The sequence below is a fragment of the Drosophila pseudoobscura genome, chromosome 2 (genome assembly GCF_009870125.1).
Source record: "Drosophila pseudoobscura strain MV-25-SWS-2005 chromosome 2, UCI_Dpse_MV25, whole genome shotgun sequence".
NCBI lineage: Eukaryota > Metazoa > Arthropoda > Insecta > Diptera > Drosophilidae > Drosophila > Drosophila pseudoobscura.
Window position 1 is genome coordinate 30,393,839 of NC_046679.1, and position 16,882 is coordinate 30,410,720.

At 42.1% G+C, this 16,882-nt stretch overlaps 1 long non-coding RNA gene across 1 annotated transcript in view; it reads left to right on the forward strand.

Moving 5' to 3' along the window:
• The first annotated feature begins 2,453 nt into the window (after window positions 1–2,453).
• The window catches only part of LOC117183237 (uncharacterized), a 28,612-nt gene continuing 14,183 nt past the window's right edge, over window positions 2,454–16,882 (forward strand). Inside the window, exon 1 of the long non-coding RNA XR_004468369.1 lies at window positions 2,454–2,623. This is a non-coding gene — a long non-coding RNA (uncharacterized lncRNA). The remainder of the gene's footprint in view (window positions 2,624–16,882) is intronic.

The window sequence follows — 16,882 nt, forward strand, 5'->3', positions numbered from 1 at the left end:
CACTCTAAATAAATAATGCTATTTTTGTAGCTATACTTATTAAAAAATAGTCCAAATTGGATAAACATCATTCTTCGAATATATAATATAAGGATAACCATTCTAAAGACTTTTCTTCAGAAACATTACAGAAAGGTCTACATAACTATTAGCTACCCCTATTTCAGAATTCATCTCAATCGTAAAATGTTCAGACCTCTTAAGGATGTTCAAAGATAGAGCATTTGCCACGATGCAGAATCTGCACAGCAAGCGGGTGATCCATTGAGTTTAAGGTACCACAACTCCTGTATATCTGTAGCCTCTACCATTTCAGGGGCTGCTTACGAGGTATCATCATGGTCGTCTCTCTGTTCTATGCATAACCTCTTCTTACTAGCTTTCCCTTGCGCTTAGCTTGACTTTGCTTTGGCTTTCGGTGTGGCCTATGGTGTCGTGCCGCGGCCTGGCTGTCCGTCCGACCGTCCGTCCAAGTCCAGTCGTTGACTCATTTATGACCCACCGCTGCCGACCGACTGCCAGCTCATTTGCTGGCTTTTGCCTGTAATTAAATATGAAAATTAATTTTTATGTTAGCTTCAGAGAGTCTTCGCGTCTCACAGCCACACATCTCACCTAGTAATTAAAAGTGATATTCCTTTCTGGAAATTCCTCTGCTCAAAGGAGAAACAACTTCAAGTTCAAAGTATGCAAGATATTCCCCCCATTGAATAGAGAGATCGATAGATCCCACTTCTAATTGAAATTTATGGCCAGGCCGAAAACAAGATCAAAGCGCAGTTTTCCCACAGAACCAACAGAGCGGCGGCTCCTTGACATTTATTTGTGCAGCAGTCAGAGGCAGGCTGGCAGGCACCTACTTGAGGCCCCAACAATGGGGCGCCACACACAAAGACCCCAAACGAGAGAGAGAGAGAGAGAGAGAGACACGTCTGGGGGACACAATAAAATAACTAATAGGTGACCCGAGAGATAGCCTTAAATGTCAATTCCCTCTCGTATGTGATGCTAGTGACGTCATATGCAAAATACTACTACTACTACTACTACTACTACCAAGGGTGGGTGTATCTTGCAGATACATTGTTGCCCCGTAATTAAAAATAACAGCAATGCATCATCGATTCGAATGACGTTGCAGCAGCAGCTTCCAGCAGATGAGAGAAGAGGGTCCGTGCCTCTCTTTGATGCACTTGACATTTTCTCCAGTGCTGCGCCCTTTTCTCTTGCCAGGCACCCCGCCAGCTTTCCGTTTTGTTTCGAGGAAAATAATCATCAAGCCAGCAGTCTGTCAGGCACTGACAGTAACCACAACACACACACACACACAGACACACAGACACACAATTTTCTCTCCAGTCATAAAAATTAAGTTGCAAAAATGCACTCCACTACTCCCCACAAATGTGCAACAAAACACAGATGCCCATGCCACACCACATCCATCCATACAATGCAATCCAATGACGGAAGCTGTAAAAATACTTACGAGTGAGACTGTAACTTTTGTGACGACTTCAAGCCCCGCAATTACGTCAACAGCCACGGCCACAGAGGTGCCACCAGCAAGAGTGTCATTAGAAATGATGATTAGAAAACTGTAAATTATTAATTTGCTAATTGTTTGAGAGAAGAGAATCCTCTCCCAGAAGCACTGGGGAATCTCCATCTCCATCTCAAAGAAGAATAAAAGTTGGATGTGCATTTCAATAAAAGTTTACACCTTAAAGCAGGGGGGAAAAAAAAGTGAAAAACAGTTGCAACGAGTTCCATCAGAGAGTGATGGAAAAACAGAGAAACTGTTGCAAAAAGTCTTAATGAAAAGAACCTTCCAGTGAAAGAATCGCTTCCTAATTAACTGTTAAGTAGACTTCTAACTGCAGGTGTGGAAGCCTTAATTTTAAGTGGTTTTCCACAATCTTAGAACTCGTTTAAACTTAGAAATGGTTTAAAAGTCAGATTTGGCTCCTTAAATTTACGGGTAAATCAGTGCCAAGGATATGGCTGTCTGAAACTCTTGCAAGGCTCAGTTTTTTACTAGCAGGATGCCCTTTTACAGGTGCTGAAATACCATATACTGGCTTTAACGGGTGTAAACTGTACCTCCTCACTCACTGTCAAATCACATATAAATCTCTGATGTTTGAACTCGCAAATGTCTAGACCTTTCTTGTAAGATCTTAACAAATTGAATGGGCGAATTGATTTAAGTAAGGAACATGCTAGAATCTGGATCTGTACAGAGATAAGTATTTAGAGAATTCCTAGGATAGTTGTTAAGCAGAATTTCCTAATTGAGCAATAACTAACTGCAAACCAGATGAAAATTAATCATTTGCCAACAGATTCGACTAGAAGAATATTAGAATCGATCACACAGATCCGTGTTATATGTCAAACGTATTTAGAGTAAAAACTTTGGCATCAGAAAACAAGAAATAAATAGTTCAGTCGTCGGGAACAGATATAAAATTCAACAAAAATAAAAGTATTAAAAAATATAAAAATTTGAATGAAAATAGTGAGTGAAATACAAAACTAAAAGTAACACGGGGAATTCGTAAATAAAATTAATTTATTCCGATCAGAATATAAACCGAATTCCGAAAACATCAACTAAGAGGTAAGTAAGTTTTGTACCTTGCCGTACATTGTTTACTTTTAAGATGTACCTTTTGGGAGGAAAAAGTTGCAATTTTGGGGGACATCTGCGAGAAAGCCTTCCTAAATTCGGTAAATATGCGGTATACGGTGTTGTCTCCAATACGCTGCTTCAAAAATAGCGAAAACGCACTAGACCCCTAGATGAAACACCACTTTTTGTTTTTGTTTTAATTATGTTTCTATCGCCTAAGGAGGATTCAGTAAAGGATAGTAAACTTTGACATTTTATTCAATAATTGATTTTTTACGTTTCATAATGGTCAAAATGAAGCTTTGAAATTTTGTTAGAAACGACATATCACAGAAGTCTGGATCCAAAACATCGTTGCTCTGGCTCTTATAGTCTTTGAGCACTAGTCGCTAATAGGGACGGACGGACGGACAGACAGGGCTCAATCGACTCGGCTATTGATGCTGATCAAGAATGTAAATACTTTATGGGGTCGGAAACGATTCCTTCTGGACGTTACACCACGAATCTAATATACCCCAATACTCATTTTGAGTATCGGGTATAAAAAGAAGCAGCGTAAAAAAAACTCAAAATCTACTGCAAAATCAATTTTCAACATAATTGAAATTCTGTGAATTCTACCAAAGCAAGTGTCGCCAAAAGCCAAAAGCCGAAATGGAGAAGAAGATGACCCCCGAAGAGGAGGCCCGCCAGAAGTGTATCACACGGGAACGTGATCGCGAGCGGAAGCGCATCCAGCGCTTGAATCCCAAGTACCGGCGGCTGGAAAAGGAGCGCGATCGGGAGAGAAAGAGGGCGCAGAGGACGAACGAGGCCTTCCGGGAGCTCGAGAACCAGCGTGACAAGATCTGCAAGGACCGCAAGAAGGGGTTCCTGGTTAGCAATCCCTCACAGCTCCCTCCCGAATCCCAGGGCCAGCAACAGCAACAGTAGCCGCCACCCTCGCATCTCCAGGAGCAGCAGCACCACCAGCTACCGCACCAGCGGGGCCGCAACATGTAGCGGTCGTTCGCGCACGCCGCCTTGCCAACAGCACACGCAGGACGATGTGAATCCCGCCCGGCCACAGCAGCCACACTTCACTACCCACCAGCAGCAGCACTGTAACACCACCAGACACACGTCAGCAGCCACCGCCCCAACAGTTGCAGCATCCGCAGCAGTCTTTAGTCTTTAAACTCAACGCTAGGTAGCCAATCACATTTCACACGTTCATGTGCGCCTACAGTGGGTCTAAAAAGTGCCTGCACACCAGAAAAATGTTCAACGCAATGCCCACTCGGAACCCACTGTTCTTAGAGTTGAGATTAAATTATTTTGATGATTCCTATTTCTTATTTTATGATGTGCGCTTTCCTGTGACAATGCAGAAGTTTATGGAATTAGACTTGACCTGTAGCAATATCATGAGAAAACATATCTTTGTACCACAAGCGTCCTGTGTTTCTGTCAATCCTTTAACTGTTCTTCAGTGTACAATATCCTTGCAATATTTAAACCCCTTGATGTATCATAAGCAGTCTCTTGTTTTATGTCCCCTTTTTTCTAGAAGTCAGGTCTTTAAGGGATGTCTCAAGCACTCATGTATATATATTTGTTTGAATGTTAAGTTAAGACGCCATTCGTAAAATGCGCGGCGCTACAGTTGTGGGCTTCCCCGATCCCGGATAAGTTGTCGTCATCGTCATCGCCTCAGCATTCCTTTTTTTTAGGTCTACGTATTTTGTTTAGTCGCTAAGTGATACAAGATTAAGATAATGAGATTCGAAATAACGATACGATAACGATAATTGTACGATTACACCTATGATATAATGATACATGGCAAGCCGTAAATAATTATTACGAATTAATGCTACCATTGAAATTTAAAAAAAGAGGATTCTTTGTAGTAAAAGAGAGAGCTTCAAACAGAAGCCGGAGGTTCTTAGTCCCCAGCTAAATCGGAAGCGCATGGGAGTATCCCGAGCTAGGCTCCTGTCCAGCAGCCAAGCCATCAAAGTTATCTCCAAGTAGAAAGCTTCCAATAATCATTTGGCATCCATAGAACACATTTGGCACCCTTGGCACCCATCACATCTTATTCTAATCCTCCAAATAGCAGCCACCACAGCAGCACTTAAAATCCACAGTAAAATTAAGGTTAAGTGCAAGAACCATAAAACATCTTGTTGAAAATAACTAAAATTAGTAACTAACTAAAAAAAAACTTAGGCAGGCGGAAACACACAATACCATGCCAGCGGCAGCAGCAGCAGCACTTAAAAGATGAACCTCCTCCTCCGCCTCCGCTTGAATGCCTTTCAAAACGATGCTAAACAATTTTTTGGGGCTGTCTTTTAAGTTCGTTTCAGGCATTCAAACAACATTCAAGCATTGTAAATCAATATTATAACTGAAGTTGAAGTTGAAGCTGAAGCTGAGGTTGTGCAACATGTTGTGGCACTAACATTAGCATTAGCATTAGAAACAGCCAACAAAACACACACTTGACACGTCAGGTAATTGACTTTTTGGCACAAATTTGCATGAGGACATGCCACAGATGATACAAAATTATGATGCAGAGAATGATGATGTATGGTAGGAATAATGATGATGATTATGGGTAAGGGTAAGGGTAAGGGGATGGTGTCTTTTGCTTTGGAATTTATCATCAAGTGCACTCGAGAGATATCGAGACATGTCCAATGGGAAAGATCAAAGCGAAAGTCAAAACGTGAACCATGAGAATACGAATACAAAGAAAAAATACAGGGTTTCAATCTAAGTATCGTCGAAGGTAGAGATACCCTAGAAACAAGCAAGAAAAGTTGTCGTTTTATGCAAGAGTAAATATCAAAAGATCTACAGCATAAAGCACATTTTGATTCATATAATATAATAATTCAGTGATATATTGAACGAATTCGAATGATTCGAACGCATTCAAGCGGATATGTGGTAGTCTTGTGCAATTTTCCAGTAGAATCCTTTGTTTGTTTATCCATATAAATGGGAGAAATTATAGATAAAATATTACTAGAATTTTCCTACAATTTTCCAGACTTCTGTATTGTTTCTGTAGAGATCTTTCTACACTTCATTCTAGAATAATTGTAATAGAAAAACGGATACTTTTCATTCCGATTTCTATACTTTAGAGAACCTTTAAAGACCAATTGTGTTTCACCGCATTATAAAACTATTCCAAAGCCCATAATACCCTTTTAAATGTCCATCTAAAAATGTAAAAATATTCTCAAATCATCAAAGCTATTTCTAGTCTAAGAATTACATCGATTTGGCCCACATTTCTCATATTAGTCACAAAATTTTAAAAGAATTTCCGGCGCCTTTAAGCTGGAAACTTGTTCAATTTATTGATTGCAGGCAGCAGGTCCTCCCCCATAGGGCATAGCCATTAAACATCTCCATTAACCTGCTCTAGTTGGCAGGCAGGACACTTGAACCCCTATCTCGACCTGGTTCTTGGGAGTCGAGAGGCACTCGCCTGCGCCTTGCCTCGCCTCGAGGTGCGTCCAATAATGAAATTTCTTTTGGGTGGCTCGGACTCGGACTCGGTCTGGGTCTGTCCACCGTCTGTGAATCCGTGTCATGGCACAAATTTCCAAGTCGGAAGTGTCGGCATATAACAAAGTGGCAGGCACCTCTCGATGGTGCACCACCCACCGCCCACCGCCCATCGCCCACCGCCCATCGCCCATCGCCCATTGCCATATCAATATGATTTCCTTTCGTGTGCCGTGTGGCAAGGCTCGTTCTCGTATATATCCTTGTAAAACGGCACACGCCAAACAAAAAACTTTACCTTCTGTTTGTTGCCTTTTGTTTTTTGTCACGTTACAGCCTGTGCAACGTCCTTCTCCACCTTTCAGACTGCGCTTTTTGGCAGGATTCGCCGGGGGGGAAGGAGGGCATAACCTTGTGGCAGAAAGAAAGTTGATTTGACTATTGATTGCCATTTTGCTTATACAATTTCTTTGATAAGGTTACGGGGGTTTTGAGGGGTTGCAGTCTTCATATCCGGTAATCAATGAGGGGTATATACAGGGAAAAGAACGGGTATCTTCAAGTCGAGAGACGTGTGGGGAGAGACGGGAATTAAAACACACAAGTTCTGAGTAGAATTCCGGTAGGGTTCCGTTTCAATTGGCATCTCCTCAAAAAACAATGCCCCATCAAATGTTAATAAAAGAACCAAAAAATAACAACAAAACACAATTAACAATTATTGAAATGCCAGAAGAAATAAGAAACCCGTTCGTCGGCCAATTACCGCCACAGACAACACCCAGAAACAACAACCACTGGGGGAAAAGGTGTGGATACCTGTCCGAAAAACAACCTGCAACATCGTGTGGTGGATATCTGTGTACATTGCCTCCTACTCATCTCATTACCCATGGATCTGACAGATCTGACAACGGACCCCCGTCTGCGAGTGACCAAAAGAGCAAACACAATTAATGAAACAGCGCTCGCACATTGAAGATCGATACGATGCCGAATTTCTATTTGAATTTGAGAAAACTGTGAAATGTACGACGGCTTAAAAAGGTGTTAATGAACGAAAGACAGACAGGGCCCCCGAGGGGCATTTTGTGTGTGTTTTTTCTTTAGAGACTCTTGTTGACACAATCGGTGATTTTTGTAAGTGGCTCAAAGAGACATAGAGGATGAAGGGGGAGGGGAAGGGGAAGGGTAAGGCGGAGCCATGAACAGGAATGGGCACAATAAACAATTGTTCAAACTTTATGGAATGCCGGGGCTGAATCGCGTTTTTGGCATCATATTTTTTTGTGGGAGCAGAAGGAAAGGTCAGACCCAGAGAGAGAGAGAGAGAGACGTCGATCCGCAATAGGTGGGTTTGTTCTTGGCCAGATCCAGACCCCACCTTCGTGAAATCATCGCTAGACCATCGTTCGAATCTAATTAAAATGCAATTCATTGCGCGGAATGCAAATCGAAAGATATTACACAATAGGAAATGCATTGCATTCGACGGAAAAATAATAATAAAATCATCAGCAGAAGCGGCAGCAAACATCAGGGCAGCAGCCTCTGGGCCAGGCCAAAAACAAAATCCATACCAAATAAAAATAATAATTCAACAACAAAAGAGGGAGAGAAGGAGATGAAAAATGCTGCCACACAGTTGCCAGAAGTCTCGTCAAACGGCAGCAACGCCAGGCAGCCACGGAGGCAGTGGCACTGTGGCAGGCAACAGTTTGCCATCTCATGCAGGCAGCGCCAATCCCAGTGCTCCAATGCTCCAATGCTGAGGCTGATGCTGATGCTGAATGCTGATCCAAACATCGAAGGCGTTGAAAATTGTCAAAGAACGCGCCGCAGTTTGGCAAGACACAGTGGGGCAAAAGGAATGGTTTTTGGTGGGCCACACTGATGGAAAATTATGGCATTAGAATTCGATTCTCCTCCAAGACAGTCCCTAAAAAAGGTTGGGGGGAATTTTCCAGAATTCTTTTGCATACTTTTTGTAGCTTTCTACCGACTACGAATGCTTCATAATAGATCTCCAACTATCCCTAACTATGAAGCATTTATAGATCTGAATACTATCCAGGAGAAATCTTAATGTATTTGTGAAATACTTTGGGAATTATTCCTGGAAGCACTATAAAATTACCCAAAAATTGAGTCTTCTACCTCAAAGACACAGATTTTCTTATCACTGAAGGAAATCGAAGGATTTCTATAGATTAAAGACATGCCCACAATATTTTATAGAATATTTTATCCAATAATTCCTTTATATAATAACAATATTTTATTCATTCGTTTGCTTTTCTTTCAGCCTCCTATAATCTCCCACGTCTCCACGTTTCCCCTGCGTTTTCCAATAGTTTCCACTCCACTGTTCCCCCCAAAAAGCATCCTATTCGATTGTAGTGGCAGTCATGATTCAAAGCATTCATCGCCCGTTGCATGCAACCTCATCTCTCAACGTAGCGAAAACGGTAAACCAAACAGGCGTTGCTTGCATTTTGGGAAATCAGGAGAGGGACGGTGGACCAAACCTCAAAAGTGCGCGCGCACCTTAAAAATAATCTTTATATATTTGTACGTGTTGCATGGGGCACACAAAGGGGAAGAGGGTTGCGGGGGAAAATGGTTACCAATCGATTTCGCATAACAACAGAAAACGAAACGAAACGAAACGAACGAGAAATAGAAATAGAAATAAGCGGCGGCATCCAATACTGGATACTGGTACTCTCGAAACACTCATCGAAAAGACATCGAGACCATCGGCTTGGGCATCGGCATCGGCATCGTCGTCATCATCGACTTGCAACTTGTTGACATTTGCAGGCATTCAACATTTTGGGGGTCTGGCAATAAAATATAAGTGGAAATGCATTTAGTGGGGCAGCCAGCAGCCACACAACCTGCAACAAGTGCAACAAGACAACTTTTCCAGATTATGTGGCCTAACAGGTTGGGTCTGTGTGGCAAAGAGTTCTTCCCTGCTCCCTGCTCCCAGCTCCCAGCTCCCTTCTCCCTGGAAAAGCTCTCTTTTTTTTGTGTGGACAGATATTTACATACTCGTATATTTTATGTGGAAAAATGGAACAAAATCATCACCTAATTGATTTTAACTACAGATTATGTGTGGCAGATACTACGTTAACAATCGACAAATTGGCATTCAAATCATCAGCATCATCTAATTGATCTTAAGTATCTTTTGATTCCATATTTTGGGAAACTATCGAGGAGTTTGGTTAAATATCATCTCCTAATTGAATAAAACTATCGTTTAAATGCGGAAAGATTGTTGATATCTGATAGGATCCACAAATCGAAGAAGAATCGTCTTATAATTGATTTTAACTATCGTTTCAGTGCGCAAAGATCTTTGCATAAGCAATAGATATCAACACAAGTGTCAAGCGACTTGCAGCAGCGCCCCTCGGTTAGTTGAACGGCGTTTCCGCGCTTAGCTATGGTTTCAATATCAGATATCCATAAACAGAATAATATTATTATCAGAAGCGTACGATCCTTCAATTAAATCCACGAAATCAAGCCTCAATCATAGTTTTTTGATAAACTCCCACTTTAGTTTTCCCAAAGCCCAGCTCCAATCTGAATCATCGACAAAAAAAGCCCAACCTTGACCCGCGTGCGAGTACAAGTCATGAATAATCATGCCTAGAGCGACTATGACACAAACCCTATAATCAAAAGTATCACACCCACCACACGGCCGCCACACAATGAGATCGGATCGGAGGGCCACCCAGTAAGAGTTACGAGAGAGACAGAGGGAAGGGGAGGGGGAGAGATGAAAACCAATTCCAATTAAATGCCGGAAGACTGCTAAATTATTGCATTAACCCCCGTCCGAACGTAAAGCCCTTAATTGCAGAGAGGAGTCCCCCGTAGGAAACCATGAATGAAAGTCAACCAAACATAAATCATAAAATGAGCCAAAAGTTTCGTTTCGATGGCTTTTCGGGGGTATGGGGAAACATCAAAATCCTATTAATCAGGCAACACATTTCTGAGAGAATCAAAGAATTATCACTTTAACACAACTAATGCCAAAACGCCGACAAAAACGATGACGAAAGAACCAACCGCCAATGAGATTCTGACACCCCAGACCGTAGACGTATCCCTCTCCGATCTGGGGCCCCTGCCTCCGTCTGTGGCACGTCTGTTAATTGCGTCTAATAAGCAGTTTGGCGTTGTTCTCACAAAACGCCAACGCCACGGAGAAGGAGAAGGAGGAGGAGGGCTGGGGCCTGACCATTCCATATACATACACACAGATATATTCATGGCTATACCCATGATTAAAGTCGATCTTCGTCGTGCTCATTTGAATCTCCATGAGAGCCGACTGCTGCTGCTGTGGATTTAACTGGCGATGCCTGCTGCCTGCCTCTGCCTCTGCCTCTGCCTGACTGCCTGTTAATCTCAAGATCAACACACACGGGGCCTCCTCCGCCGGCTCTCTCTCAGACAGCGGCTTCATAAAACAAATATCTCTTGTTGTACGCTAACTAGTCGCCTCGTAGCCGATCCTCGTCATCATCGTCATCATCTATAGAGAATCATCATCTCTGGTCTTCGATTTTTGATTTCTTGCTCAATTCTGTTGCTGTTTTTTTTGGGGCGTCTAGAACTTTGTGTTTTATTGATTTTCCTCTCCTTTTTGTTGTGTTCTTTGAAAATCTAATCATGCAATAAATTGGCCAATTGTTTGAGCCCAAAAAGCTTAGAGACACCAAAAACATCTGCCCATACAATGATCAGCAGCGGATAGAGGCCTCTCCTCAGCATGTATCTTGTATCTTTTGTGTTGGCACATGTTTTACTTGATGATTTATTCGATTGAATATCGAATATCGCACGGCCTGGTAATTGATAGTTTTTCAATGTTGTAATTAGCATAAGAGAAGGAGGTACCTGGGAGAATTACTTATGGGAAAGGAATGGGCATTGCATTTATTTGGGATAGAGGGTTTGGGATGAGGTACTTAGAGGTTATAGAAAGAAGTTTTAATAGATTGATATATGGAATGGAAACCTTGTTCTTTCCAAGGTTTCCAGCTTTCGCTTTCATTCTCTTCATCTAAGCCTTCTAAAACCGTTCATTAAAGGCATTTGTGGAGGAAAATAAAAGAATCAACTACATATTTATGGAATACCTAGAATACTTTCCGTAAAAATTCGATATTTTTCCGGCAGACGGAAAAAAAAAACAAAAAACTCATGTTGCTTTTCGCCTTCAAAGCCAGAGAATAATTATTCCTGTACAGCCCCCCAAGGCTCTCCCCAGAAAAGTCGTACAATCCATCTGCATTTCGAAGACATTCTCCAATTTTCTCTACAAATAAATGTAGATCACTTTTCTGGACACCGCTTCAAGGCTGCTGCTGCTGCTGCCGCTGACTGAAGAGTCCGCCTCAAACTTGTAGGAATACCAATAGGTACTCGGGTCTGGTATATGGTATCTGGGTTATCGTCGGAGTGTTTTGCATTTCTTGGCCATTTTCCTGTTAGCCAACCCACAGAGATCTTATTATGTGGCCACGAAAGCGAGCCTGAGCCACAAAAAAAAATAAAATAGACAAAGACAAAGCCGGAAAACCAAGAAAGACTAGAGCTAGAGCTGGAGAGCCTCATCCGCAGACACAATTGATGGCACACCTTGGCACGATAAAAAGGAAACCTCAGTCAGTGCACAGCCTCAGTGCCTCAGTGCCTCAGCGGGAAAAAAAACCAACCAAGAGACAAATATTTTATCCAAGAAACGAACAAAAAATTTAAATCACGCCTTGGAAAAACGACTGAGAGACTGAGGAATCGCTGGAGTCGAGAGCGAGATCGAGAGACGACGACACACTTCAAAAGATGACAAAAAACCAGCCAGAGAAAACCTCAGACGAGGACTTGAATGAAAAATCAAGTGCCACGAGGCACAGAGGGAAAAAATAGGGTAGGGCTCCCCACAAAATCGAGAGAGAAAAGCCCCCAGAGGGGGAAGAGCAGCCTCTCTGTGCAGCGATGCGAACGATATGGCAGGAAGCTGTTGCCGGTGCAGCGGCAGCGGCTGCCAGCAGTCATCGTGTCGAGCAAATAAAATAAAAATAATAAACCAATTATGCACTTTGCCGCAACATTGAATGGAAAAAGCTCCTCACTCTGAGGTTGAGGTTTAGGTCTGAGGGAAAACATGAAAATTAAATCAACAAAATGTGTAACTAAAAGATGACTACCATAGATACTCCGCCTCGCAAGATAGTTAAGCTAATTTAACTAAGGTCTCAGAGGAGCGGACAGCCGGACGGCCGAGCGGACGCGATGGGTTTGGTCTTCAGGCGGCTACGGCTATGGCTACGGCTACGGCTATCCCTTATCTTTTGGGGCAAGTGTATGTTTTTGTGCCTCATGTTGCTGTTACTGTTGCCTTGATTTGCCTTGTTTCGCAGATATTTTCCTGGCCTGGGCGGGCGTTGCAGGCCCCATCTCTCGGGGGTCATGCCACAAAAGCTGAGGAGGTCATCCACTGCATTCTCTGCATCTTGGTTTCACTCTTTAAAAAGGTTTCACTCGTTGTCGTTGGTTGTCGTCGTCGTCGTCGTCGTCTTCGTCGTCGGCGGCTTGGTTGCTAATGAAGCTTCCACCAACCTCTGAAGCTGAGAGGCATTCCCCTGTTTCCATCCTCAATCTAGTCTGCAGCTTCGATATTTGTTGCACATTGTTGATGAGGCAGTGTTGATAGCCAGGAGACGGGCAGCGAGGAGTCGGCAGACGGTAGATGGAGACCTGACGACAACCATCAGAGGAGGAGGTTTCAGGTCTTTGTTTATCGTGCATAAAGTGTTTAGGTTTTTTTGGGCTTAAATGCTCTTTCCTCAAAGAAGAGTCGTACAGGTTTTCCTCAACGTCTATCGATAAAATTTTTATTAGAACATTGCAAGGAACTTATCGACGCATAGCGAATGTTCTCTGTAGCAAACTCTAGAGATTACAGTAGAGTACAATAGACTATCGATTTTTCCTAATTATTTCGATTAAAATATAGAATTTTTAAACCGATTTTAATTAAAATATCGATATTTCACGACTATTTCAATTGGGATATCGGTTCTTTCAATAATTCGATAAATATTTATATCCTTTAAAATATATATTTTTTTTAAAATTATTTCGATTAGCATATCGATTTTCTTAACAATACCGATTGTTACCGAAAATATCGTTTGTACCTTTCTCAGAGTATCCCCCGTTTCGGTCTCATTTCTCCAAAGATCCACAATATTACTTTCGTGTTTTTTTTTCCAGCTACAAATTATCTGTGGAACTATGCAACGCTGGGCCTGCTTTTTGGGAGGTTGGCAGGCCCATCCTCCTTCCTTCGCTTCCTTTCCCTTCCCTTCCCTTTCGAAAAGCATGTAAATATGTGGCTGCAAATTTGTTTTGGGTCTTTGGGGTAATTAGTGCCCCCTTTGCCTTTGGGGCACAGTGCCACAAGTGGCAACAGGTTGTTCGGCGACTGTAGGGCCGGCTGTCTATAGGACTGTGACTCTGGAACTTGTGCTTAAATATGACATTTGTTGCCGTTTTGTTTGATGTACACTCCGAAAAATGCACTGCCACAAAATCATGGAAAATATTTGCTTAAAGGTGAAAGTTTGTAGGTTCATTTGTCGCTGGCTACGGGTATTTTTGGTTTTGAGTCTTTTGCCGATGGATCATCGTTTTGTCGTTTTGTCGTTTTGCCTGTCAAAAGTTAATGGATTTGAGGCGAAACTGAAAGTTTTTGCCGGTATTTTTGCCATCAGAAGAACCTCGCAATTAGGGGGTGCTCCATGGTGCACTATGGGGCGTACACCAGCAATCATAATGGGAGGGGTCTTTGGCACAGAGGTCTTGAGTCTAGACTAGGGAATGCAATGAGAGATGTTTCAGCGGCAAAGAGAGGACGAATAATCGTTGAACTCTCACGTGGAGGCCGCAGTTCAGGAGAGATTTGATAAAATATCGATAAGGCTTCGATTACTGTATCGCAGGGAATTTATCGTATTAAAGGGAATATTCTATTAACCAAAAAGCAGACATTCGAATGGTTTTGTTGGAGTAAAACCATTAAAATTATATCTAACATATCTTTAACGATTGAAATATCGATTTTTCGATTCAAATTTCGCTAAGTAACCATAAATCGATAAATGTCCTACAACTTTTATAAGAATTTACTTCCCTAATTCCTGCTTTGCAGAACATCGCTCTGTAAACCAATCAATATATCTTCAGAAATCTTCCGCCAATCACCTCCCAAAGACTTCTGTTTCCTATCCCTAGCTCCACTTTCAACACTCGCAACAATCCTAATCCCCACCAATGGAGTCACAACATAATTAGCATTCGAACGAACCCGTGTCGGTGGCTCCTTTTGAAGTCAAGACTACAAAAATAATTAAATAAATAAACTGTCATAATTAATTTTGTGGGGCATTGGCTGAAGAGAGGTGTCTCTTTCCAGAGACCCAGAGAAAACCGCAGAAAGGCAGACCAACAGACAGACAGAGAGACAAATGGTGACCCAAATAATCCTCATACCTTAATAGCCTCCCCAGTGCCTGAGAGTGGACCCCAAAAAGACAAAAGTTTTTACAGAAAATACCTAAAATAAAACCTTAAAATACGAAATAAATGTCGAAGATGTTGCTGCCGCCGCTTGTCACCGCTTGGGGTTGAGTCACACAGAATTTTTACAGAAAAACAAAAACAAAAAAAATACATAATCCCCTCTGCTGCGATGATAGGTAGCGCTCCAGAGAAACACACAAAATATTTATCGCTTCCGGATTTTGTGAAATGTCGTTAAAAGAGATCTAAGAGACAATTTCATATGCATAAATGGCCATAAATGTGTGGCTTTATTGATCGGCCAGCCAGGTATCTGCCAGAGGTACACCAATACCCATGTCCCCCGGGTCCCCTGTCGGTTGTCAACGGCTCTGCTGGACTCTCTGTGGCTCTGGCTCTGGCTCTGTATCTGTGTCTCTCTATAAGTAGTTTATCTTATGGTTTTGATTGATATTCGTATCGATTGCGTTTTGCGTTTGACAAGTTTTGCAATTCGCCAACTCTCTGAGTGTGTGTGTGTGTGTATGTGTGTGCTGCATGCAACCTGTTGCAAGGGGCACCCGAAAAACGCTTGAAAGTTTGCGATACGCCAATCGACAATCGTTTCGCTTCAGATTCGTAGTTTTCAGCTCGAATTAAATACATATACTCGTATATCTTTGCAGATATATATATATATATATAAATTTATTTGCCAAATGTCGATGTGAATGACGGTGAGGCCTGCTGACAATGCTTTCGTGTGGCTTGCCTTTCGTTTCGGGCCTCTGCAGAGGAGAGCAGCTGAAGACCCCAAAGTCGGAGTCGGAGGCTTTGGCTTTGGCTTTGGTTTTGGAGTTTTTGAACCTGTCCGCAGCTTTTTCTACGCCTGTATGACATATCGCGATAGATTTACATTGAATTTCAATAACTGTTGCTTGTCGTTTGTTTTGGTGTTTTGGAGTTTGGCGAAAAACATTTCCAGAAGATGAAGATGAAATGCAGGCATTAAGTTTGATTTCCAATGAGCTTTCACTTTTTCCCCGGCTGTGGTTTTCTTTTCCCATCAGACGATTGCCAGCCAGCGGTGGATTTATATAGTCTTACAGGAAGGATTTATCAAGCAGCTTTCATTCAAAACGATATTAGGTCCACAGTCTTCTTGGTCGAGGCACACATTGATTTATGTCTTTCCAGGGCTCTTTTTGGGTTCTAGGCCTCAAATGGGACTATATATCGACTCGACTGATCCTTCCTTCTGTATGTTAACCTCATAAATACGTACCCCTATAAAATTCACACTCCCATAGCCTCGTTAATTAGCCAACACTTGTGGTATCCTCCAGCAGTAATTGATATCCCACAGAAATACAAGTAATCTGTGTTCGCTGGTACTCCTCTTAAATGCCCGTTGAAATGTTGGAAATTTACTTAATGCGCCCCGTATAAACGAACATTTCAACACACAGCCTCAGAGCCTCAGAGCCTCGACGTTCGTTGTGCGTTTCCACATAATTGAGTTAAACTTTAAGACGTCCTCCTTAAAAGTAAATCCTGCAAAAGTCTGGGAGAAAAAGTTGAAAAAAAAACCCGAAGAATCAGAGATAATTATGATGAGTCTTCCTCTGGCACTCTTCTGATCTTCGGTCGCTGATCTTTCTCGATGGAAAGAGAAGACAGGACCGACTCCGTGAAGCTGTTGATTAATTTTTGAATTCTGATTCTTCCACCGGAAATGTAAGCGCCGATCTGCAGCAAACAACAAAAAGAAAAAAAAAACGTCGCTAAATGATAATGCAGCCGTCGGGGATCGAATCGGATCGATCCGCAGATCGAACCTCCAATAGAAATCGCGATTCACACAAAAACCTGCCTTCGGAAGCGGTTTCGAGCAGCCTTTTTGCGAGCCTCCGTCTTCCACTCGGACTCCGACTCTGTGGAGTGTTTTTTGCTCTGCAAAATTATGAAATTTAAAATTTTTAAATCGTCTTCATTTGGTGTTTTTTTTTCTTTTATGTTATTTTTTTTCTCTCTGGTTATGGCATGCATTTTATGGCAGTTTTTGGTTAAACAATAAAGTCAAGTGTTTAAATTGAACGCTTTAATTTTTTATGGCCAGGTGTAAAGCTGGTT